This window comes from Psammomys obesus, unplaced genomic scaffold, assembly GCF_907164565.1.
Source record: "Psammomys obesus unplaced genomic scaffold, mPsaObe1.curated_primary_1811, whole genome shotgun sequence".
NCBI classification, from domain to species: Eukaryota; Metazoa; Chordata; class Mammalia; order Rodentia; family Muridae; genus Psammomys; species Psammomys obesus.
The window spans coordinates 19,559,823-19,584,540 of record NW_026591598.1 but is presented as its reverse complement, the minus strand read 5'-3'; the positions used below and the strand labels follow the sequence as shown (position 1 = coordinate 19,584,540).

Genomic DNA, 24,718 nt, shown 5'->3' with positions numbered 1-24,718 from the left:
GCTTTCTCTCTCTCTCTCTCTCTCTCTCTCTCTCTCTCTCTCTCTCTTTTTTTTTCAAGTAAGTGGGAAAACCAGGAACCTGGGAGGGAAAATAGTGACAGATGGCAGAAGCCACAGCCAGCAATGGAAAGCACAGGACTGACAGCTGGCTCTTGACCAACTTCTAAATATTTATAAACATATTAAAAAATGTAAATTACATGTATCCATTTATGTTTTCACATGCGCACACACATAAGGGAGTCAGAGGGCAACTTCTGGCAGCCTACCTCTCCTTCTGCCCTGTGAGTTTCTAGGATCAAATTCAAGTTGCTGTGTACTGAACTGTCCTGCTAGCTGTGAGCACGTAAAACAATTATTATTATGATGTGTGTTTGATGGGAGCATACCTATGCCACAGTGCTCATGTGGAGGCCAGAGAAAGGTCTGTCCTTCCCACCTTCCCTTGGATCTGGGAATTGAACTCATGTCCTCAGGCGTGTCCATCAAGCACTTGCTGGCTTGGCTCTCGGGCATACTTTTTTATTGAAGAGATATTTTAATTTCCAGATAAAGGTTCTAGTCACTGACCAGTGACAATATATGGATTTTTTTTTTTTAATTAGTGAGGGTTTTTTTTTGTTTGTTTGTTTGGTTGGTTGGTTGGGTTTCGGGTGGTGGTGTGTGTGTGTGCGTTGAGACAGACCCTCACAAAGCTAGTCTCAAACCTGTTAGATAAGAAGGGTGGCCCTGAACTTCTGATCCCCCTGCATACTAGACTTTTATGCTCAGCCAGAGTTCAGGAAAGGGCCCAGCAGAGAGGTCCTGTGTTCCAGAGTGGGAAGCACAGTGTCCCCAACAACTGAAGTCCAGATGACATGGGGACTCGCACGGAACTCCACCAAATCCCGCTGCATCTAAGCCTCATATTGATCCTGCAATGTGGGTATTTTTAGCATCACTATTTTTGTTTTGTTTTCCTTCTTGATGTGCTGAGGAAGGGACCCAGGGCCACAGATGGGGCCACACATGGGCTGTGTGTTTATCACTGTAATCCTCACCATAAGACAAGCTGTCATGTAGCCCAGGCTGGCCTCAAACTTAAGTACGTACCATAGGATGACCTTGCAGTTCTGAGCCTTCTGCCTCCTCCTCCTCATTGCAGGGATTACGGGAGTGTGCCAGCACGCTGGGGTTTATGCCCTGCTAGGAAACAAAGGTAGGGCAAACACTCTACCCACTCAGCTACGTCTCCAGCCCCTATTTTGGGAATTATTTAATTAAACTAATTAGCTTATTGTTTGGGAGACAGTTTCATTAAGTTGCTCAAGATAGGACTGGCAATGTGGTTTTCACGTGTGGTTCGCACAGTGAAGCCCAAGCTTCAGTCCGCACTGGTAACAAAAGAAGGTTGCCCAAGGTAGCTTCAAATGTGCAATCCTCCTGCCTCAGCATCTACAGAATCTGGGGCCACAGGCATGGGTCCCCTAAGTGCCCAGCCAGCATCACTGCTTTTATAACTAAAGACAGTAACTGAGGCCCAGAGAGGATAAGACATTGTCCCAAGGTCACACAGTTCACAAATGGCAGAGAAGCCAAAAATTAAAAATAAAAAAAAAAAATACAGACAGATCTGATGAAATCTTACCCTCTTTCTAAATCAGTGGTTCAGGCTATATCCTGGTGTCTCTTGAGAGAAGAGCTTTACAGCGGACAGTGGACAGTCAGCAGAAGGGCTGGTGAAATCAGCATTGGCCTGTACAGCTGAGAGTGCTAGATATATTCATTCCCCATGGCTACTGTAACAAACTGCCAGGAACTGCTGAGGCTTAGAGCAACAAGGTTACAGTTGTGGAGATCGGTGCCAGCTCCTCCCAATCTAAAATCAATGTGCCACACCAGCCAGTGTGAAGACCCTTCTGGGATATCTATCACATAATCTATCCCTCCTTTTCCAGCTCTAGGCTGCTAACATCCCTTGGCTAACAGCCTCCTTTCAGAAGCTGTATCTGGTGCCTGCTTCCACTGTCACGCCTCTGACGTGACTGGCCCTCCTCCCTTCTATTTATAAACCCCCCTGTGTCTACTTTGGATGAGCCCTGATCTCCAGACTCACAGCTTGATCACAGCTGCAGTCTCTCTACATCTAAAGTATTGGGTTCTGGAGACTGAGGTGTGGATAACTTTAGGCGGACATTGTTCTGTCAGCACTTGGAAATTCCTGGCATAGTTGTTCAGAGCCAGGGTCCTGCCGAGTCCCTCAGTTCAAATCCTGCACTTCCTCAGTGCTGGCCGATCCAAGAATGTAACTCACTTCACTTTTTGTGGCCTCCCCTGAAAGGCCCTCCCTCCCTCTTCTTCCCCTATGCCCCTCTCCAAGTCCACTGATAGGGGAGGTCCTCCTCCCCTTCCCTCTGACCCCAGCCTATCAGGTGTCATCAGGACTGGCTGCACTGTCTTCCTCTGTGGCCTGGTAAAGCTGCTCCCCCCTCAGGGGGAGGTGATCAAAGAGCCAGCCAGTGAGTTCATGTCAGAGACAGTCCCTGTTCACATTACTGGGGAACCCACTTGGACACTGAGCTGCCATGGGCTACATCTGTGCAGGGGTTCTAGGTTATCTACAGTTGGATCTTAGGGAGGCATTTTTCTCCATTGAGGTTCCCTCCTCTCAGATGACTACAGCTTGGGTCATGTTAACATAAAACCGGCCAGCACAACAGGTAATAGGCAGTCAGTGTTTGAGAATCATGTCTTTGGATCTTTCCCTTCAGGACACATGTCTCCGGCTGACATGAAGTGGGATAAGTGGACATGCAGCTCCCATGTGGGAAGATACAAGGCAACAGAACCACATTGGGACAGAGGGGTGAACAGGGGGAAGCCCGGGAGCAGAACACACTTTCTCTGCCATTCTCTTGGTTCTGCTCACAGCAGCTCAGCTTTGGCTCTGAAGCTCTTGGCCTCTCCCCGCTGGGAAGATGGTTTTCTGAGATACATGGACCTGCCCAGCTGGATTAGACACAGAGCGGGGCGGGTCTGGGGCTGGATCCCGGCATGGAAAACTACCAGTATTCCCTGCTTCCACCTTTGGGACTGTCTGAATGACCTCCCTAGAGTGTGTCAGGGTGAACTGCAACCGAGGGGTCTGGGCTTCGGGTATAATCAACAACCACCTGCAGGTCTGAGATGGGCTGAGGGAGATGTTCAGGGACAGGGTGGGAACCCAGGCCGGCTTCGGAGTAAGGATGTGAGGATGTTGAGACACAGCAGTTACTCTTGCGCTCCAAGCCTGTTTCCAAAAACGCCTTTTGCACCTCCCAAATCACAAGCCATCCCCAACTTAATCTCTTGCTAACTGCTACTGCAAGTAAGAGGTAGCGGTGTAAGAGTGTGTGATTGGACTCCGGAGATACACAGCGCGATGAATTTGCGGATCAGGAATTCCAAGTGAGCTTGGCTGCAGCCAAGGGGTACAGCTTATCCAGAAAGCGGTCATCCCCAGTAGGAGGCGCCTTTTGGCCCTCACCTGACTTCTCCGATGCCGGTTTACCCAAGGATTTCTCAGGCCTTGAACTTGAGCCGGAGGCGCACCCACGAAGCGACCCAGGTCGGAATTCAGAGCTGGCAGATCCGCGTCTGGAGTCGCGCCGTTCCCAGGCAAACTTCCGGGCAGGTGAGGCGCCGCTCAGCTCGGAGCACCCTACCCGGCTCCAGGCGGAGGGAGAAAACCAGCCGGTGATTCACTGGAAAGTTTTCTGCCAAGCTGGGAACGCGCCCCTCCTGGGGACACTCCCGAGCGGCACGTTCCACCCGGGTTAGTTCTCGAGGTGGCGATCCGGAGGGCATCCCGGAGCTGGCCGAGAGCACGAGCCGAGAGGCTGGGGAAACTTCGCTTTCTTCTTCCTTCCCTGGGCGGCCGGGAGTCACCGGTGGAGAGGCGGCGGCGGCCTCCGCGCACAGCAAGGTAAGTTCACGGCCAGGTGAGGTCGCGGAGCAGGGACTCCCAGAAAGCCATCCTCCGGCCGCAGGGTGCGAGACCCCGGACCCTGCCCTGCGCTGTGCAGTTCTAGGTCCTCCAGCCTGCTCCGCCCCGGGGTCCCGGTCCCCGCCTGGTGGCGTAGGGCGCTGGGTGGGCAGGTGGGCGGTGCCTCCTGCGGGCGCCCTCGGTCCCTCCCTCCGGCTCTCGGCGCTTCGGGCCGTGCTGGCTGATCCCCACAGAGGTCCCCGGGCTGTGCGCCCTCTCCACGCGGCGCTCCCCGTCTCCGGCTCCGCGGCCCGAGATTGTCTGGGGTGGGGGTGTCGCGGAACCCCCAGCCCCGGGCCTCCGGGCAGAGACTCAGCGTGACCCGCCGCCTCTGGGGTGAGTCTGCGCCCTCGCGCAGGGAGGTGTCCCGTAGGGTCCAGGTCGGGTATCCGTGCGCCCCAGAGCATCATGCCGGACGTGTTTCCCAGGGGACTCCGGGCCCTGCACCCTCCGCAGCCGCACCCGGCCGGCGGAGGATACTCCCGCCTCTCGCGTCGCTCCGGCTTCGGCCTCGGGGGCCCCCTGTTGGCGGGGACAGGTACCATGTGCCTGAGCCTGGACAGAGGCACCTGGCCACTGGGTGCTTTTTGAGAGGAAAGAACTTGAATAGGGAAGCACACTAGCCGCGGGAGCCCCTGTCCTTGCACGTGGGGTGGACACCGTCTACTCTTTCTTTCTGACTGTTACCGGATTAAGATTCATGCTTGTAGAAGAAATCGAGGGATAGAGAGCCAGAGGTATCTTCCAGGATCCGTGGTTTCTTCGCCTGTGTAATAGGAATGACGGAGCCCCAGGCTGAGGCTAGGCATTCCCGAGCAGCAGAGCAAGGACTCTGTAGGTGAGTTACTGGTGCAGGGGAGAGCACAGTACTTATCAGATAGGAGGTTTGCTCGTACTTGGCCTGACTGTTGGGGTTGCGTTTGAGGAGGGAACAACCAAGCCTGATTACCAAGTTGGCCACTTTGAGATTTTTTTTTTTTCCTCAGCCACCGGGCAGGAGCAGGAGATCTGTCCTGCAAGCTGCTATGGGGGACCTTGCAAGGTGGTGGGTTGCGCCTCTGATGGTGCGTGTGGCCCTGAGCCAGGTCCTTGGCCACTCTGGGAATTCAGAGATGGAAGTCGGGAACAGAGTGAAAGGGGCAGGGCCTAGGTAGGTGACTCAGGCTTGCAGGTACAGGATCCCTGCCTGTCCCCTCCAGGGCCTCCTCTGGCTTTTGTTTCGAAGGCTAACTTGAAGGTGCCTGGCCTCTTAAGAGGAGGGTGGAACAGCTTCCCCACGGAGACCAGTTACTCAGGGGTCCCTGGGGGGGGAGCTACTCCTTTCCCAATATCTCAGGACTGATCAAAGGTTCCCCCAACCCAGACAGAAAGAAAGGAGCAGCTGGAGGGAGAGTGGCTGGTGGTGACTCTGTTGGTGGTTGGGTAATACCCAAGGCCAGGCCTTCCCAATCAGGAAATCAAGGAAGTCAGCAGTCGATGGGACAAGGGCCCTAGTGGGTGCTGTTCTCCTGCTGGCTGTGTGAGGGATGGTGGGCAGTCACCCCCCCCCCCAGCCTGTCTCCTCGTCCAAGATGGGAGCACTGAGCTCCCAGACTGCAGGGAGGCATTGGTGGCGCAAACTCTGTGTTCCTGTATTAGGGGGCTTAGGGAGAAGAAAAATAAACAAGCAAAGTACTGATGTAGTCGCCAGGAGGTTGGCATCCCTGGGGACAGCAGGGGAAGGTGTCAGAGCTGAGGAGATGCCAGAAGCAGTACATAATATGGAGCTATATCGTGGGTGAGTGGGTTGTGCTGGGCGGGGTGCCATTCAGGTAGCGGGAGTGGGTTTTGTGGTTGGGTTGAGGGTGAGGTTAAAGGCCTGGAGTCCATGATGAGATGGACTGGGCAGGCCGGGGGTGTAGTGGGGCATCCCACAGAGAGAAGCAGAGGTAGACCGAACATTTTCTGCAAGCCAGGAGCTGCCCAAGGTAGTGTAGACACACATTCCGTTCTAGGTCTTGGCAGGGGAGCTAGCTAATGGAAAGGTTCTGATAATTCCGGAGGTGGGGAGGGGGCGGGGCTTAATTGTACAGGGCTTGCTTGTCTGTGAGGGCCTGGGTTGCATCCACAGCACTGAAATCACAACAGCAGCAGCCAGACTTGCTCATACTTAATTCAAAAAGACAGCCAGGAATGGGCAAGCTGGCCATTGGCTGGACAGCAGGGACACTGAGAGGCACTGGGCAGGACACCATACAGAAGGCAAGGATTAACGTGTGACCTTCACACATGACTGACGGTCAAGGGCAAGATTCCTGGACTTCATGGGAGGCCCAAAGGGCTGCCCTTGTTCCTACTAGAGAGCCCACGAACTCCCAGGGTGTGGGCAGGATGCTGGACCCTCCAGCTGTTGCTTGCGTTCCAGACGTCACAGGCTCGGGGCCTTCTCTGTCTACACTGGGAACAGAAGAGGTGGCTCCCACTGATGTTCTCTGCTTTTGGATTTTAGGCAGGAGGTGGGGGGGAGGCTCCAGATTTACACCATCATACCATCATGTTTCTGCTCTTTTGCCCTTCCCTGTTCTGAGGCCGACAGGGAGCCTCTCCCACCCCTTGGACTAGAGGATTGGGAGGGCTTGGGCTGTAGGCTTCTCCTGTTGCAATTACAGATCAAAAAGCGACTCTAGGGCGGGCTTCTAGGGAATCAGAGGCGCTGGGAAAGTTCCAGATGGTTCCCCACGGGGTATGAGGAATCTGTATCTGCCTGCCGTTTCCTTTCACTTTTATGGTCAGCTCTCGGGCTCTCAGGGAAGCGCATCCTGCACTCCGCAGCCTCAGGAACACCCTCGGTGGTGTCCGTTGCCTGGAGGCCGGCAAGAGGGTCTGCAGTGTGGCAGGTGGAGGGGAGCTTCCAGCTGTCCAGTCACCGCCTTCACGTGACCAGCCATGTGCCTCAGAAGGGCTCGGCAGGTGGAGCTGAACTGAAGCCCACACTTCCTTCAGGGGTCCTTCACGTGATCTCCAGGGGTCCTGGCCACGTGGAGCTCAGTTTGGATGATCTCTTAGCTTCTGGGTTTTTCTGGGTGTTCCATCCAGCCTTGCTTCTCCGGAGCCTGGACAGGTGGCGCAGCCTGGCCTGGCCTGGCAGAGTCATTCTGTTTTCGGCCCCTGGCGCCAGGCCTCCTCTCCTGGGAGTTCTTGTTTGGTTTTCCTTTCCTGCCACAGGCCAGGCTGCCTTGATCACTTCCAGATGGACCAAGACAGGGGCCAGGGAGCTGACAGGTGGATCTGTGCTAAGCTGTCCCAGCCACCACACCTTAGGCTGACTCCTAATCCCCCTGTCTTAAATCCCAGTCCCATCTCAAAACGGCTGGTTGGGCCTGGTGCTCTGCCGGTTGCTGCTCAGCGGTTCACTCGGGCTCCAGTGTCCCTTGGCCTAGATTTGCAGGCTCAGCTGCCCTCACATTTGCATGCTGGTCACTTTTGGACCTAGGATGTTGGAACCAGCAGAGGCCTTAGCTTCAGAAGTCCAATCTGCTAATCTTACAAATGGGGAAACTAAGGCGCCCAAGGGAGGGGAAGGACATGTCTGAGATGAAAGCCAGGACCAGGCCTTGACTTGCCCAATTCTGTCTAGGATGATTTATTTTTATTATTTTATTTTATTTGTTATCAGTGGGTATGTGCAGTGGTGTGCATGCCAGAGCATGTGTGTAGAGGTCAGAGGGCAGCTTCAGGGGATCAGTTGTCTCCTGCCTTGGGTTCTGGGGATGGGAACTCAGTTCCTCAGCCTTGGCAGAAAGTACCTTTGCCTGCTGAGTCATCGCACCAGCCTGTCTCGGATGTTTTTGAAGGTTCTTCTGTTTGTTTGTTTGTTTGTTTGTTTGTTTGTTTGTTTGTGGAACAGGGCCTCATTTAGCCCAAGCTGGCTTTGAACCCCATATGTAGCTAAGAATAAGTTCTGATCGTCCTACCTTCCCTTGTGAGCGTAAAGATCACAGGCACCCAGCACCACGCCCAGGTATGGGCTGCTGGGGCTGGGACCCAGGGAGCTTGACATTTTCAGATTCTGTCTGCTCATTGTCATCTGGGAGGGAGCTGCTGGTGACGTGTGGTTGACGCTCCCTTGTTCACCGAGCAGTACAGGTGTGTCTGCACTCTCGGACTGAGGAACAGCTGCTTTTCCAGACGGCAAGCACACAAACACTTTGTAAAGACAGGGAAGGACTGTCTGTAGAGCTGATTGGCTGTAGAGCTGATTGGCTCTACTCTGCAATCAGACTAGAATCTGGTTTTGCATTCTGGGGTGCTGCATTCTGAGGGGACAAGTTTTCTCCTACGGGTTCTGGCACGTTAGCCCATGTGCTTCTACATGGTGGTCATTAGGAATTCAGGGGTCTGGCTCTCAGGGTCACTTCAGCCAGGACACTGCCTTGACCCAGACCCTCTAACACAATTCGAGGTGCACCGGGCTTTGGGGTCCACGCTTCTGTATCACGTGAGTGTTAAGGAGAGGATTATGGGGGCTGAGAAGGTGGCTCAGTGGTCAAGAGCACTGACTGTTTCTCCGAAGGACTGAGGTTCAATTCCCAGCCCCCATGTGGCAGCTCACAACTGTCTGTAATTCCGGCGCCAGGGGAATCTGACACCCTCACACAGACATACATGCAGGCAGAACACCAATATACATAAAGTAAAAAGAAATGGATTCACTTCTCTTAAAAAAAAAAGGGGGGGGGGTTTGGGGATTTAGCTCAGTGGTAGAGCGCTTGCCTAACAAGCGCAAGGCCCTGGGTTCGGTCCTCAGCTCTGGAAAAAAAAAAAAAAAAAGGAGAGGATTGTGTTTAAGATAGTCTCATCCTCATGAGCTTCTTAGAAAGAGGAGGCTGACATCTGCACAGGACCGGTGGGACCCCAAGGTCACGCTGAGGAAGAGTTTAATTTAGGCTGTGTTCATCTTGAGCCACCCAGTGCTACCTTGTCCCATGGAACTCCTGATTTGGGCTTGTTTGCTTCAGCTCTTCTTGGGAGTAGGTGACAAAAGTGGGGGCTGAAGAGCTGTCTCAGTGGCTAAAGGCACATTCTGTGCATGCATGATTTGAGATCCATGTTTGCATGTAACAGGCTGGGTGCCTCTCCGTTGCCCATAACCCCAGCTCTATAGAAGACCTAGACTGGGAGATCCCTGGGGTTTACTGGCTTCCAGTCTAGCTGAGAAAAAGAGGACCTAGGTTCAGGGAGAGACCTTGCCTGAAAGAATAATGTGGAGCACGCTAGAGGCATGGAGCCCTCTTCTGGCCTCTGCACATGTGCACTGGTGTACACACACACACACACACACACACACACACGGGCACATAACACATAGACACACACATACTTTAAAGTTTTCAAGTCTTTAAAGAGTCAAAGGCAAAATTAAAATGTGCCAAGAATTTGCTTTCTAGGCAAGTGATACAGGGAGGCTCTCCTTGGGGACAGACTTTTGGGATGGGACATTGGAAGTCGTGGGCAGACAGTGGTGTCTTCCAGGATTACACTTGCAGACTGTGGGCTACGTCTTTTATTTGGTTGTTTTGAGACTTGGAGTCTTGTGTCCCAGATTGGCTTTTATCAGTTATATATCCAAAGATGGCCTTGAACCGCTGATCCTTTTGCCTCCACCTCTCCAGCTCTGGGATGGCAGGCGTGTGCCACCGGTTTATTTAGTGTTTTGTCAGTGGGTCCAGCAGTCAGCCAAGCGTTCTTGCCCTGTCTTTTCAAAAAGTGAAAGAGAGGAAAGACTAGGATATCTATATCCACAGTATTTTAAAACATCTATTTATTTTGTATCTGTCTTGGAGGGGTTGGAGGGAGACTGTTTGGTCCCATGTCTAGTATGTGGAGGTCAAGGGATGACTTGTAGGACTTGGCTCTCTCTCTCCACCAGATGGGCCCCAAGGATCAAACTCAGGTCAGTGGGCTTCGTGGCAAGCACCTTTACCTTCTGAGTCATTTCACTGGCCCATGGGAAGTATTTTATTATTATTATTATCATCATCATTATTATATTGTTCTCACTATGCAGCCCTGGAACTCTCTGTGTAAACCAGGCTGGCCTCAAACTCACAGCTATCCTCCTGCTTTTGCCTCCCTAGTCCTAGGACTAAAGACATGTGCCACCACACCCTGCCTAATTTTATCAATTAAAAAAAATCACATTTATTTATGTGAGAGAGAGAGAGAGTTGGGGTACACTTGTGCCAAGGAGATATGGCTGAGGAGAGATCAGAGGAGAGCTTGCAGGAATCTGTTCTCTCCTTTCGCCCTATGGGTCCTATCAAGTGCAAGGTTTGTCTTCACAGCGTGTATCGGCAGATACACCCTGGGTGTGGAAGGTCCCCCTGAAGGAATTCAGAGACCTTACAAGTAAGATGTATCACAAAGTGGTGCATCATCAGGCTCGGCTTCACAGCACGTACCTTTCCCTGCTGAGCCGTCTCTTGGGCCCATGGGATGTCTGTGTAAGTGTGGTCTCAGTCAAACAGCAGGGAGAGCTTTGGGCAGCCCTGCTTCGGGCCACTAGGTTTCTATGCTGGGATCCTGGGAACTCGGGATTTCTTGGATAGTTCCCAGAAGCAGCTCAGGCTTTGCAAGGACAGGGCTCAGGAGTGGGAGGCAGCACCAGCTGGAAGGAGGAACTGTTTGCAAATGCTCCAGATACACGCTGGGTGCAGAAGGTCCCTCTGAAAGAACTCAGAGACCTTAAAAGTAAAATGTATCACAAGGTGGAAACACCCTGTTTACAGGTCCTTCTCGGTTCTTCTTAGAGGAAACAGAGGCAAGGGCGGGTGGGCACCAGGCCTCACTCTGCCGAGTGGAGACTGTGACTGCGTTCCAAGGCAGCGGTGTGAAGTAGCGATCTGGCCTGGGCCCACATCCGCCGCAGATTGTGCTGGCTGAAGGCCACGCTGTGCGAGCACTAGGATCAAGCTTTAGGAATGCCCATTGCTGTCTGGCAGCAGTCCTGCTTATAATGCTGACGTAAAGCATCGCCTTATCGGGGCTGAAGAGATGGTTTAATGTGAAGGGCACTGGCTGCGCTTGTAGAGGACCTGGGTTTGGGTCCCAGAACCCACATGGCAGCTCACAACAGCCTGTAACTCCAGTTGCAGAGGATCTGATGTCTTCTCCTGGCTTCCTTGGGTTCCTGCACACACATGATACACACATACATGCATGAACTCACATGTAAGTAAATTTTAAAAAAGAATTCTTTTTTAAAAAAAGAACTTATGGTTCAAAGGCAGCACTCATCTGCCCTCTCCCCCAGCATAGTAACCCTATTTCCTCTTTCATCATTTCTTCCTTCTCCTTCTCTTCTTTTTAATATTCTCTTTTCTTTTTTTTTTTTTTTTTTTTTTTTTTTTTTTTTTTTTTTTTTTTTTTTGACACAAGGTCTCAAATATCCCAGGCTGGCCTCAAATTTGCTGAGTTGCCTAGCATGACCTTGAACTCCTGATCCATCTGCCTTTACCACTTCAGTGCTGGGATTACAGGCATGCCCTCCATACCCAGGTTAGGAGGTGCTGGGGCTCGAACACAGCTTTGTGCAAACTGGGCAAGCACTCCTTCAGTGAACAACATCCCAGATCTTCCTCCTCCTCCTCTTCTCCCTCTCTCTCTCTTGCTCTCTGTATCTAGAGCTTTATGGATGACTGAACAACCCCCCAAGACTGTCTTCCTGGCCTAAGAGGACCGAGACCAGCCTAACTTCAGCCACCATATATTGGCAGAACCCAAGCTCACCAAGGAGGGCCACTGCCTTGAGATCACAGTATTGTGTAATATATAGTTCTGGAAGTCTCCAGAAGGTTCTGGACTGTTCTCTGCAGGAGACTAGGAGTGGCTGCTGGGACTAAGTCATGGGCCTTGAATATGCTAAAGCCAGTAAGCTACGGGCCCAGGTATGCTTAGTGGAATCTTACATTTTTGCCAACACAGTTTCCTCTTCAATCAGGCCTCTCTAGAGGGGCTGAGAACTGACTTGCCTTCTTTCTGAGCGTTCTGCCCCCACTATCTGGCCTGATTAGGGTGTGGACCCGAATTGTTGATATTTGGTAGAAGAAACATGATTTTTGTTTGTTTGTTTGTTTGGTTGGTTAGTTGGTTGGCTGGTTGGTTTTATTTTTGTCTTTTGAGACAGGGTGCCACTGTTGTAGCTCTGGGAACATGATTTTTAAAAAGCTCTCCACCTCCCCCTAGAAAAGCAATCTGAGGAGACCTTAGGTCAGTAGCAACATGAACTGCAGGCTGGGGTTGGTAATTATGGACTGGAACTGCCTCTGGGACTGTGTTTTCAAACGATCAGCAGTGTACAAATGATTGTGTCTTGGTCTCCACACCTAGGCATATGTAAAAGTATTTTCATAAACAAATCGGTAAACAAATGCCCTGTTACAGCCCTTAGTTACTGAGTCTGCCATCAACAGATCCTCAGCCCCTGCCCGGAGGGATACAGCCTATGGTCCTGAGGGAGACAATGAGGAATGTACCAAGCAGTTGGAATCTAATCAGGGGACCCGGGCCCAGGAAGGAGGAAGGGGTTAACTCGTACTCAGTGTGCCGGAAAGAGCTTTATTTTATTTTAGTGATAACATCTCATGTTGCACAGGTTAGGCTAGGACCATATAGTTGAGGATGACCTTGAATTCCTTTTCCACTCTCCTTCCCGCCCCCTCCCCCTGCACACAGCAGAGTGCTAGGATTAGAGGTCTGTACCAGCACACGTGATTAATGCAATGCTGGGAATCGAACCCAGGACCTCACACGTGCTAGACATGCATGACACCCACTGTGCTACATTCCCCAGCCTGAGGGGAAGGACTTTTAAAGAAGTGAAGTCTGAGTTGACCCGGGAGGGGGGATGAAGTTCAAGTGGCAGCAAGCGCTCCAGGCGGATGCAGATGCAGCTACCTCTGCAATGTCCCTGCCTGGAGCAGGAGTCTTAAGTTCACAGGGGCCTATGGGGCTGCGGGGGAGGGGGGGGAGGATGTACAGCGTTTCCTCCTAGAAGTTATTTTAGCGGTGGCAACTCCTTAGAAAATTAAAATAGACCTGCCCTGCCATCCATCAGCTCCGCTTCGGAGTATCTGCTCAAAAGAATTCGGCTCAGGAGAGACATTTGCTTGCTGTGCCTGCAGCTGTTTGTGAGAGCTAGAGTGTGGAAGGGGCATCCACCGGTGGAGGGACAAACAGGGGAACACGGCCCAGACACAGAATGGGATAGCCTTCAGTCTTCATGCACGCGCTTACCTAAGAGGAAAAAAAAAAGCCTATGAAAAGACAAACTGGAAAGGTGGCAGGGTTGGGGGTATGGGAGTGTGGCTAGTGGGCAGAGCTTGCCACGAAAACTTGAGGAACTCAAGCAGAAGCAGATTGCTGGTTTCCCGGGCAAGGAGAGGGGACAGGGAGCTGCTGGGTGCTGGAGAGGGGTTCCAATTTACAAAGTGAAGAGCTGAATGGATCGGTGCGCTGTCCTGTGGGTTGAGTGTCCCTAAAGCTACCGACCTGCACACTTAGAACTTGATAAGGAGGCTCTTGAGATGCTCACCATCTTGACAACCCCAGCTTGACTCCCCAGAACCCACGAAAAGGTGGAAGCAGAGAATCCACTCCACAGGGTTGTCCTCTTACCGACACACTGTGCACCCCCTCTCTAAAATATTTTTTTAAAAAACTTGGTAGGTTAATAACGCTTATGTCATAAGGCACAAATGGGATTGCCCTGTAGAATTTTGTCACAATAAAAAAATTGAGGGGCAGAATCACTTTGGAAACATGGCTCTACATGGAAACTGTAGTTTTTCTACAGACTGCGCATGACTCTTGGTTTTGGACTGCAGGACACAAAGGAGAAGTAGCTCCTACCTTCGTGGGCTTATACCTTATTGGGGAGCAGGGGCAGGGAGTTGGTGAACTAGGAAGCAAACAGATCACATTGGCAAGCAAGAGCCACATATAGAGCTGAACTAACATTGTCACTGCTTTCCAGCCGCCTGCAGACAGGCCCACGCAGCTATCCCTTTCCCAACTCTCAGAACTGGCCTCTTCCGAGGCCTTCTGCCCTCCATTCTTCCAGCGAATGACCGCTGCCCAAACCTTAACCCCAGGGCTCAGTCCCAAGGAGCCACTTTCCACTTCCTTCTTCCTGCTCACCCCTGGACAGGAAGTCTGATGACTTTTCACTTCCTGTTTTCTCTGTTTTTCTGCCCAGATTGTCCAAAAATGTTCTCTCTGTCTCTATGTGTCTGTCTGTCTGCCTCTCTCTCTCTCAGTGAAGATAGGGGTCTGAGGAGGCTCCTCAGCCTCTGCTTTCTGGTTCTGGATGTGATGTGATCAGCTGCTTCCTGCTTCTGCCGCCTTGTCCTCCCCGCCATGATGGATTGTGTCCTGGAACTGTTGGTCAGAATCAATCCTTCTCCTTTCCATTTCCTTTGTTAGGATAGTTCATCACAGCAAAGGGAAAAGAAACGGGATCTTTTGTTTTGGGGTTTTTTTTTCGAGACAGGGTTTCTCTGTGTAGCCTTGGCTGTCCTGGACTCGCTCTGTAGACTAGGCTGGCCTTGAACTCACAGAGATCTGCCTGCCTCTGTCTCCTGGAGTGATGGGATCAACAGTGTGTGCCACAGGATCTTGTTTTATACAGCCCAGGCTGGCCTGGAACTTGTGACCCTTCTGCCTCTGCCTCCTGAGAGTTGGGATTAGAGATTTGCGCCCCCGTGGCTGACTCTCTAGAGTATTTATTCCAACCACAATTTAAATGCTACAGAATTCTTAAACTGAATTGTTTAGGGAATAATGAATGAGAAGGGGAAAAGTCATTTACCTGTTCAGTATAGACCCGGCTATATGCAGCTGGCTGAGTCCTAGGATGCAGTTTCCATAGATACAAAAGGCGTCTGCTCTGACCAGATATAAGTCACAGACATTATTACCACCGACGCTATGGGACGGCTCTGGCCTTTCCAGTGCCATTTTTCAGCTCTGTCAGTCTGAAGTAACACAACTTATTTGATTGTCGAGTCTCCTAAGTCTCTTCTGGTCCTTCAGAATTTTCAGATTTTTCTCGTAATTCCCTGACTTTGAAAGTCCGGACGTGTGCTGCCCAGTGTGTGTGTGTGTGTGTGTGTGTGTGTGTGTGTGTGTGTGTGTGTGTCTCAATGGCAAAAGGGGGTTGAGGAATGGCATACACTCCTCTGTCTCCATTTAGTGTCGCTATCCCTCAAATTGGGTTTGTCTGCTGTTTTCTCAAAACCAGTCAGGACCTTTCTGGTTCCTGCACTGAGCGGATGCCCTCTCTGCACTGCATCAGGATCTGTGGGTCACCCTCAGGGCATTATCAGCCATGATGACTGTGAACAGTGGGTGATGGGGTGGTGGCCCAGCTCTTGCGGCCCCCTTTGGGAAGGGGCTTTTTGACATGGTGATAAAGGTAAACTACACAGGGAATGGCTTTTAGATTAGGTTTCTAAAATTAAAGCCATTTTGACAAAGCAGTTGGTAAACTGGGGCAGTGTTCGCAGAGCACGCCTGGAAGGATTTGTTTTCTAAACACTCACAGGAGCTTTCTGGGTCGTCAGGGAAAAGCTGAATGCCCCTGCCCGGAGATGGGATAAAGATGAATTGTTGCTGCCCACAGGGGAAAAGTGGAACGGCATTCTACCTGACTGTACGCAAGAGTGCGCCAACTCAGAACGTTCCGTCTTCACGGGAGAAACGGGGAAGTGTTTTAAAACATTAGGCTGACGGGCAAGCAAGGTGGCTCAGTGGGTAAAGGTGCTTGCTGCCAAGCCTGACAGCCTGAGTTTGACTCCAGAGACTCCTGGGCTGGAAGGAGAGAACCAACCCCTGCAAACTGTCTCTCTGACCTCCCCACACATTATGCCACTTACACACACACACACACACACACACACACACACACACACACACAAACTTCATGTGTGCACACAGTAAGTAAATAAACGTAACAAAAAAATCCCAAGTTAAAAGTAATGTGGGTGGCCAGGGCTACACAGAGAAACCCTGTCTCAAAAAACCAAATAAGAACAATAACAACACTGTGGGTTCTTGAACTGTGACTCCATTGGCAGAGTGCTTGCCTAGCACGTACTGAGCCCTGGGTTCCAGCCTCAGAGCTACACGAACCGAGTGTGGCAGAGTATGCATGCCATCCCGGTGCTGAGGAAGAGGAGGCTGAAGAATCAGGCGTTCAAGGTCATCCTCAGACGCATAGTGAATGTGAGGCCAGACTGGACTCCATGAGACCCTGTCTCAAACTCAGGGAGGACGAGAAGGCAGCGCTTTCATGTGCTCATGGTGGGAATGTCAATCGTTAGGTGTCAAAGGTTGAAAATTATATCCCCAAACAGTGGGGTTATGGCTCAGTGGTAGAGAGTTTGGCAAGCGTGTGCAAAGCTCCCCCCACCCCCAAAACACTGCTGCAAACAAAACAAAAAGGGGGGACTAAAAATATTCCAATATAAATATTAGGTCTTGTACCGTGTTGTAATAGGATCCTATTATGGTATGAAATAAAAGGTGTGTTTGTTTTCAGTATACAAGAAAGACTGGCTACTCTCACAGATCTTATCGGTAATTAAGGATCACAGCATAATTAGGCTTGGATTTTCTTCCTGCTCATCTAGATTTACTAATTGGTATTTAATAAACAAGTGTCTTTTTTTTGTGTCTACAGAAAACATTGGGGGTTTTTTCCCCTTAAAAATCTCTCTGGTTTGTTATGGATTCTGCACGGGTTCCTACTAGGTAAGGTGGCCTTGTACAGGGATTTGTGGATATTCACCATGGCTCCTTTAGCATTTTAAACTTCAGTCCCCCTTCAGAGGCTTGGGAAGCTGGGGCGAGAACACAGGAAGAAGCTGGGGTGGTGAACAAACACCCTCCTAAAATTTCCTGCCTTTGCAGGTGACTGTGTGTTTGTCTTTAGATAAAATGAACAGACTCGCATGGGTTTGGCCAGTTGCTCCAGCCCGTAACATTGCTAATGAAATACTGTCCCCACATTCCCCTTCCACATGGAAGTTTAAGGACCCAAAGAGAAGACCCAGCAGTGACCATCTGGAATCATTCCTGCTCTTAGGGCTTTGCCTACCTGCCCCCTGCCCCCCACTCCAGCTGATGTGGTTCCCCAGCTCCCCACTGAGCGGGAATCTGGCCTCCTCATTGCTAACCCCTCCCTTCCCATCACAGGCCTGGAAGTAACAATGGCTTGTGTACAGTTAGTAAACAATGTTTTATTAGCTCTGTTTGATTACAAGAGTTGTGTGTACCGTCGACAGTGTCGAAGGCTGACTAACACTAACACCCCCAATTTTTTCAACTTCAGGGCATACACCAGAGGTCCTCAGAGTCTCTGATTCCTCACACACCCTGCTAGAAATCACCTCTCTCTCCCATTTAGTGACATTTTTAAATGCTGCGTTTACCTGATCTCTTGGTAATCAAAGCAATAAATGTTGTAGTTGTCGGGAGTGCGGCAGAACTGTTGAGTCATTTTAAACGTGCGCTAGCTAACCCATATCCAGGTCACAGCGCCATTAAGGACCTGGACTTAACCACCTGGAGTTTTTAGGCCCAGACCTTGCCATCTGTGTTTTAGGGAGGCAGACCAGTAGCCTTCCTCAGATATTCCAAAGAGTCTAGGCACAGAAAGAAAAGAAAGGTCAGACCCAGGCAGGGGGTCTAAGGAGCAAGTTTAGGTGCAGAGAGCTAGGAGGCAGTTATACTGGGGTGACCTCTGAACTTTTTCCCTGTGGGTTGTACTCCTCTGATTGCGGGGCACTGAGGCTGTTGATGCAATAGCTTTGTCGTGGGTGAGAGCAACTCCGCTGCTGCCGCAGAGATGGAGTTCAGACTTCCTCAGTGCCCCCCACCCCAAACACACACACATACCGATTCAGCGAGTACGGAGAAACTTGCTGCCAGGGAAAGCATGCGTGCTCTCTCTCCCGGGATGAGCTGGCTACCAGGAACTTGAAGAGGCTTCCTGTAAACTGGCTGACTACGATTCAGGAAGTACTTAGGGAAATTCCTGGGGCTGAGATAGCTGGAAGGCCCAGAGCATTTGTGTTGTGTAGGTGACAAGGCCCCCATCTCCACCAAGCAAAGATGGGTGCATCCGAGATGCACAGATTCGACACATGCAAAGTCGCTGGTGACGCCTGGTGCTGGACTCTTGCCAGTGGCCATGCTGCCCTCTGCGGGAAGGAGGCTTGGCTAGATACCACCAATGAGGTTAAAACTGCCCCCCCACAACCAAAATGTCACATGAACCAGGTGTCCAACACAAAGGCTTGGAAAATTGCGGTCTACCCGCACGGGGACGGCATGCCCTCAGGATGGGGGAGACGCAGAAGGACACAGAGAGATGGCAGTCATAAGAGGGTGGGTTACAAAGCTGCCCAAGCCAGTTTGTATTACAAAAAACTACACAAATATTACATGTTATAATGCACGTCCTGTTACTGTCTGTGTGCGCAATGACCGGGTAGGGGCCTTGCACAAGACACAGCTCAAATGCTGAGATCGGAGGGCAGGGTTGTGGTGTTGATGGAACTCAGGCCGCCTGGTTGCAAGCTGAGCTCCTTCACCTGCTGAGCCATCTCACCGGCCCTGAAGAAGAAAAACAGTGTAAGCCCCCTTGCTGTGGTGGTTCTGACAGTAGTCGTCAGTAGGCTGTGTGAGGTCCTGATTCCCTCTGTTCTCACCTGTACTAAATTTCTTACAAAGAAACAATGTCTTACCTTGGATTAAAGTAACACATGGAAGTTCAAACCTTTGTCCCAGTGAGGATGCTCAGCTCCTCTAAGTGGAGAGAATAATTTTGGGATTTTGTGAGAGCTGAGCTTGGCCGCCTGCGGGCCTGCAATCCCAGCACTCGAGAAACTGAGGCAGGATAGATGATTTGAGGCCAGCCTGGACCAAGGGTGTGGAGGGGAGGGGGGATTTTTGGGAAGATTAAATGAACCAACTGCTAATTGTGGGCTTTAATTAAGACTTGTTATTCTTACTGTTGCATTTTAAAAAGACAGGATCTCATGTAGATCAGGCTGGACTCTAATCCACTGTGTAGCCAAGGATGGCCTTGAACTTCTACTCCTCTTGCGTCAACCTCTCACAGTGCTGAGGAGCGAACCCAGGGCCTCATCCAAGCTGGGCAAACACTCCTCTACAACTGAGCTACAGCTCCAGACCCCACAAGCTTTTGATACCTTTCCCTGTGGTGAGCCTGTTCCTAAAGAAACCAGCCACGGGTAGCATCCCATGGCGCTTCATCGCAGAAGGGCCCGTGTTGTGGGCCTCAGAGCAAGCCAGCTCCCCTGTGCTGGTCAATCTCTCCTCTGCCTCTAGGCACAGTGGCACTAAGAGGCTGGGCCCCTCCTTTGCCAGACACCAGGGGCTGCTCCAACCGACATCTGGTTTCTGTCTCCGGCACAAAGAAGCAATTTGGTGTTCTGACGTAGTGACAAATAAGAATGGTGGAGTCAGACAGTCTGAGTCTGTAACACCGGGAGAAGGACACTGCCACCTGACCAGGGTGGGGTGAGGGTGTGATGTTCCTGTACCGAGGACTGGGGGGGGAAGCCTCAGCCAGTTCTGCCGCAGATGACGTATCAGAGCTCAGAAAGTCACATGACATCAGCAGTCACTTTAGTATATTCATAAACCCATATAGCCTCCTGTTGGTCATCCCGAACTCTTCCTCATCCCCCACCCCCCACCCCAGTAGGCCTGGCAGCAAAGGCCTGTGGGCCTAGCCTCTAAGGAGGCCGAGGGTGAACTTCTTAAGACCCTGTCCCAAATATAAAAGTGAAAAGAGCCAGGCATGGTGGTGCAAGCCTTTAACCCTAGCATTCACGAGGCAGAGGAAGGCAGTCCTCTGTTAGTCTGAGGCCCACCTGCTCTTCATATCGAGTTCCAAACCAGCCAGGGCTATATTCTGAGAGCCTGTCTCAAACAAACAAACAAATAAACAAAAAACAAAAAGCGGAGAGGCCAAGGATACATTGCAGTGGTGGAGTGCTTGCCTAGCATGTGTGAGACCCCATGTTCAGCCCCTAGTCTCCCCTCCCCTGAAAAGAACACCCCAACTCTCTCAAGCAAGTATTCCAAGTCCCCGCCCCACCAGTGTTGCCAGCAGCACCACTAACCAGCATGTCTGAACATTCCATTTAAATGGAATCACATATCATATGACCTGGCAGGGTGGCTTCTTTTTTTAAAAGTTTTTATTCCATTTATTTATTTATTTATTTATTTATTTATTTATTTATTTATTTGTTTGTTTGTTTATTTATTTATTTATTTGTGTGTGTGTGTGTGTGTGTGTGTGTGTGTGTGTTGCTCAAGTGAGGTTTAGAAGACAGTTTTCAGGAGTTGGCCCTCTCCCCAGAATGAACTCAGGCCCTGGGTTCGGCAGTCCGCTGAGCGTCTCGCTGGCCCGTGTACTTATTTTAGTTCATTTGCAGCATGAAGCCCTGCCTCTCTGTTACCTCACAGAGCAGTGCATGCTGGCTTCTTCGATGCCCACACACATATCTCTTAGATATCAATATGTGTTCCATTCCCAAGGGGCCTGCCGAAGAAGCAGACTGCCCTTCTCCAAAGTCCCCACAGCCTTAAATGGAAGGGCGGGCTGGCCAGAGAGGAAGGTGATGTCATTAAGGCCAGTCAGGGAAGCCGGGCCCAGGGATGGGAGCAAGGTCATATTCAAATATGTGGGAGGCAGCAGACAGGGGTGTTGAGGGTAGGGTCTTTCATGTTGGAGAAGCCAGTGGATCCACTTGATTCTGCAATTCTCCAGTCTAGCGGAGTAGCCTGGGCTAGCCATTGTCCCCCTGCGTGTACCCAGCCACATATCTCATGACGGGCTTGAGGCTGCTGGAACCCTTGGCCTGTCTGTCCCAGCTGGGCTTGGCCTCCCTGGAAAGCGTGAAGGCTTCTGTCTCACAGTCACAAAGAGAAAAGAAATGTCAAAAGCAGGCCACTGTGTGGCCACTCAGTCTCTTTGGCCAGTTCTCACCAAGAACCAGACAGGAAGAGAATTCTGGGAGGTCCTCCAGCCCTTAAGCCACCTACCTGAGCCCAAGAGCAGTTTGGAGGGTTTCACAGCAGGACTGGCTGGCTGGTCCAGATGCGATCCATCCGTGTAACTTTCTGCCAAGATCCTTGGCTGGACCAGCATTCGTCAAGGGACTTTACAGGAACAGATTTGACCGAGTCTTTGGAGTCAGGCATCAGCTGGCAGCCAAAGCATCAGAATGTTGTCAAGATCCTCACCCCTTTTAGACCTAATAGACTTAAAGCCCTTTTCTGACAAGGTCTTTAGTAGCCAGGCTTGCCCCAAGCCCACCCTGTAGCTGAGAGCGATCTTTGGAGTGCTGGAATTGCAAGCACGGACCAGCATACCAGGTTTACATAATGCTGGGGATTGCACCCAGTGCTCTGTGCACACTAGACAAGCCTCTACCATCTGAGCTACACCCTGACCCACCTACCCCAAGCCTGAGGATTCTGATGCCATGGGAAACAGAGGGCTGTGGAGCCAAGGTTATGTGGCTTACCGTTCTGATTGTGATACTTGCTAGTTGTGTGGTCTTGGGCAAGTAACTCACTCTCTCCAACCTGATGCTTTTTACTCATCTGTAAAATGGGTGTGAGGCCTGCCTGCCTTGCTGAAGCAGTGCAGATGGAGGATGTCACGTTATGACGCACTTCTGGTGTGTGAAACACTGTGTCGTCAACAGTGGACAGCCGGGCCTGGACATGGCCAGGGCTAATGTCAGACCAGCCAGTATTCACTGTCGTCTTAGGAGCCAGACTTGGCCTTGACCCAGTGTTCACATCATGAAAGCCAGATTTGCTTTTCCTGTCCCCCAGTTCACATTCCAGGCATTGTTTCGTATAAATATCGTTTGTTTGTTTCTTCTTGAGGCAAATCCCACAAGCCCCGCCATAAAATCTAAACTCCCTGTATAGACCCAACACTCAGCCCTGCCAAGTCAGAAAGCAGTTTGGTTTCGGGTTTTAGTGAGTTTGTGTCGTTTGTCTGTTTTAGCGAGGTAGCCCAGGCTGGCCGTGAACTCAGCAGGTAGCCAAGGATGACCCTGACCTCCTCCTGACTCCCCCTCCCCGGTGCTGAGGTAACAGGTGTGTGCCACCATGCCCACTTGTAGATGATCATGGATGATCTACCCCCATGTTGGAGGACTCCGACTTTTCTGGCACCCGATGTGCTATGACGTTGCTGTGTCCACACTGGCCAAAGGAACTACTCTTGCAAAGAAGCAAGTTGGACGGCTTCCTCAGACTCACTGCCCAGCAGATCAAAGCTGTGTCTCTGGCCATCTGAGGGCATAATGAGAGAACTGGCCTTGTTGTGGTGACGGAGGAAGCTGTCCTCCCAAAATGCACATAGCAGCTGTGAAGGGGAAATGGCTATAGTTCAGCGGCTTGGAGGTGGGGAGCGGAAGGGGAGTCAATGGTTGGGAAGGAGGCTGGGAAGAGGCTCACTGGGAACAAGGATGAGGACCTGAGTTTGACCCCAGCACAAGTGTAAGAAGCCAGATGTGGGGGCTCAAGCTTGCAATCCCAGCACTGGCGAGGCAGAAACAGGCAGATCTCTAGGGCTCATTGGCCAGCCAGGATTGTCTATGTGGAGAGCCCTAGATCCTAGCGAGAGACCCTGTCTCAAAAAATTTTTAAAAAGTGGACAGCTCCTGAGAAATGACACCTCTTTCTCTCTGAGTGTGTGTGTGTGTGTCTCTCTCTGTCTCACACATCTAGAGAAAGAAGAGAGTGGAGAGAGTGTTCTCCAGGGACCGTTTCAGTTGAAGACTTAGTCTCTGGCCTGTTGCACTGTTGGGAGGTGGTTAACCTTTAAGAGGTGGGCCCTTATGGGAGGAAGTTACGTCATTGGGGCCTGCCCTTGGAGGGGCTATTGGGCCCAAGCTCCTCCTCCTCTGACTTTGCTTCCTGTCTCCTCTGCCAAGTGCTCCTGCCGTGGTGTGATGAGCTGCCTCCCTAGCCTTAAGCACTTGGAGGGGGAAAGAAGGAGGCTAGGCCGTCATGGTTATCAGGGGTCAAGGGGAAGGCTGGGCATACAGGTGTGGCGGTCCTGGGCCCTGGATGTGCCCCAGTCCTGTACTGAAATCCTGGGAGATGGTTCATGCCTCACCACACTGGTGCTGCTGGTGCCAGGCCCAGTTCTCTGGGAAAAGTGAGCATCTGAAGGGTGGAGACGTGGGACTGAGGTGAGATGGGTGGTCCAGACTCCCCCAAAGTCAGAGCTCCCTGTGGCGCCTGTGAGGAAGCTCTCTGATGTGCTAATGGCTCAGGCTGGCGAGGTGGCACGACCAGGCTTGGTAGCTGACACAGGCTGGGAAAGTCTGGTTACGATCATGTTGAGGGTCAGTTGGGGTGAGGAGGACCCCGGGAAGGATGGCCTTCGTGGAGAAGCAGTGAGTTTGGAATGGAGTGTGCAAAGTGTGAGGAGTGATGAATTCATATGCCCAGAAAGACCCTGCCAGGAAGATGAAGAAGGACGTGTGGTAACAGGGTGTGGCGGTGACTATGGCAAAGTGGAGGCTAGACCCCTTCCTTGGGCAGAGACGTGACTCACTCCAGGCGCTGGGGCAGGTAGGACAAGTCAGCCTTGCATTCAGCATCACCATGTTCCCATGTGTAGCTACCCCACAGTACATAAGATAAACACCCCACACCTCCCAGGGCAAATAAGAAGCTCTGGGGGTGGGGCAAGCAGTCGCCATCCTGGGGCTGCTGGTCTGAGGTGAGAATGTATGTATGTATTGAGGGCGGAGCAAGGAGGTGAGAGGGTGCCCAGAGTCACTCAGCATTCAAGTACAGGTAACCAAACTGTGCTGCCCTCCCCCCCCAGCTTACAGGCGGAGGGTCTGGAGGAGGGGTGGGGCAGGCAGGAGCAGAGGTGGCTGTGGGAGGGACATGGATGGTCACCGACTTTTGTCACAGACAAACGGCTGGTCGTGGGGGAGCAGTGCTTGTCAAGGCTATTGCTTTACTAGAAAGCAGAGGCCTGTCTGAGCTATGTCTCATAGGGGCAGGTATGGAGTGGCCTTTTCAGCTCTCATCTGTGCTCTGGTGACCGTTTTTCTGCCTGGGATCTTCGGAGAGGGGTTGATTTTGTTTGTTGATTGGCACCCTGGTGAGAGGTAACAGGGTGGGGGGCACCTCTAGAGTTGGTACAGTAGACACCTGTGCTTCAGACCCTAGCTGGACATGATCTTGAGTTGAGTCCTTGCTGGTCCCACTTGACTGGGCCTTGTTCACCCTCAGATGAAAATTCTGACCCTGTTAGCCCCAGAGGTCCACTCTGCCTTCCCATGTCACCTCAGCCTTGAGTCTCGGAGTTTTGCTTCATTGAGACACATGGTCCCCCCAGGTGCCGGGGGCTCAGCCTGGCCTTCATCTTCGTTATTCCCTGCTCAGCATCATGGGTAGAAGTGTCACTGTGAGGTGGCACCAGAGAGTAAAACTCAGGGTCAACAGTCTCCATACCCCATCCTTTAGTCTGTCTGGTCACGAAATAAATGGTTGTGTGGTCACCTTTTGGGGTACTTGCTTTTGACTTTTGAGGTTGTTGTTTTTGGTGTGTGTGTGTGTGTGTGTGTGTGTGTGTGTGTGTGTGTGTGTGTG

General features: G+C 51.5%; 1 protein-coding gene and 1 long non-coding RNA gene across 5 annotated transcripts in view; one reads left to right on the top strand and one right to left on the bottom strand.

Annotated features, from left to right (window-relative positions):
* Positions 1–2,340, bottom strand: part of LOC129679877 (uncharacterized) — a 5,944-nt gene extending 3,604 nt beyond the window's left edge. For both annotated transcript variants that reach the window (XR_008720593.1, XR_008720594.1), the window contains exons 1-2: positions 1,628–2,340; positions 1,093–1,182 (exon numbers count right to left, since the gene is read on the bottom strand). This is a non-coding gene — a long non-coding RNA (uncharacterized LOC129679877). The remainder of the gene's footprint in view (positions 1–1,092; positions 1,183–1,627) is intronic.
* A 1,538-nt stretch (positions 2,341–3,878) lies between these two features.
* The window catches only part of Tmem51 (transmembrane protein 51), a 49,879-nt gene continuing 29,039 nt past the window's right edge, over positions 3,879–24,718 (top strand). The window contains exon 1 of one of the 3 annotated variants that reach the window (XM_055611363.1): positions 3,879–3,943. The gene's annotated coding sequence lies outside the window, so the exon portion shown is untranslated. Of the gene's footprint in view, positions 3,944–4,182; positions 4,340–4,581; positions 4,842–24,718 lie in introns of those variants that run through there. The other 2 variants (XM_055611362.1, XM_055611364.1) reach the window with 2 other exon arrangements.